The sequence below is a fragment of the Octopus bimaculoides genome, chromosome 15 (assembly GCF_001194135.2).
Source record: "Octopus bimaculoides isolate UCB-OBI-ISO-001 chromosome 15, ASM119413v2, whole genome shotgun sequence".
In the NCBI taxonomy this organism is placed as follows: domain Eukaryota; kingdom Metazoa; phylum Mollusca; class Cephalopoda; order Octopoda; family Octopodidae; genus Octopus; species Octopus bimaculoides.
In genome coordinates, this window is record NC_068995.1 from 38,930,339 (window position 1) to 38,931,486 (window position 1,148).

The window sequence follows — 1,148 nt, forward strand, 5'->3', positions numbered from 1 at the left end:
TATATATGTGTGTGTGTGTGTGTGTGTGTGTGTGTGTGTGTGTGTACACTCACTGATGCAAGAGAGTGAGTTATTTGAATGGGCGTTTTGTGCAACGAGTCGAAATTGTATCAAAGCAACATTTGCCTTTCACATTTAGGTGTTTTCAAGTTCCTGCGTTCAAGAAAGACTAATCTACCTCCTGGCACTCTAGTTCAAACATGACTCAAGCGGGATCTAGAAAGTACAACAAAGAGACATGCTGGTTTAAGTGACAATAAAATGTTCTAAGACGAACTACACAACGTTTATACAAATCTATGCACACACTGCAACACAGACATGCGTATACACACATTGTGTATTTGGCTGAGGAAGATTTGCAAAGTTTTGATTAATTACGCAACATAATTCAATGTAACACATTTGCTGCATTTCGCTTCCAAAGGAATACGACGGATCTATTTTCACTTCACTCCAATGATAGCGAGATACATGGATTCGCGACACAGGCCTGTATCCGCATGGTACATATCTAGACACTAGCGCAACGGACGATTTTGGTCACTTTGCGTGCATCGCACACACATGAGGCTGTAAATACCACCAATGTATTTTCGTAGTTCCACATTGCCAGCGACAAAATAGTACATTAGAATATACTACTCAAAATTACCTAGTTGACGCAGAGCTGTTTCCAGGCTGTCTAACCACATAACATGCAGTATATTTTAGTACATTGCAAGATTTGTTTTGATGCCTTTTTCAGCACAACAGCCTAATGCGATTGCTTAGCAACCCCTTGGAAGTTTATGTGTAAGTTATTTTATTTATCAAACACTATTTGAGCAACCTTGGAGGAATTATGATCTGTGAACCATTAAAGTAACTACAATACTGCAGACAATTAAGAATTCAAATTTAATACGCTCAGATATTTATCATTACGTTGGAACAAGCTTTGTTTTGATATATGTTAGACAAACATATACACAAATGCAAATACGCATAAATACGTTCATAAACACAGATGTGTGCATATACGTGTGGGCATGAATGCTTGCATTCATATGTATATTTGTATGTGTGGGGCAAGTGAATGTATACATATCTATCTATCTACTTACACATATACATACACACACACCATATATATATATATATATATA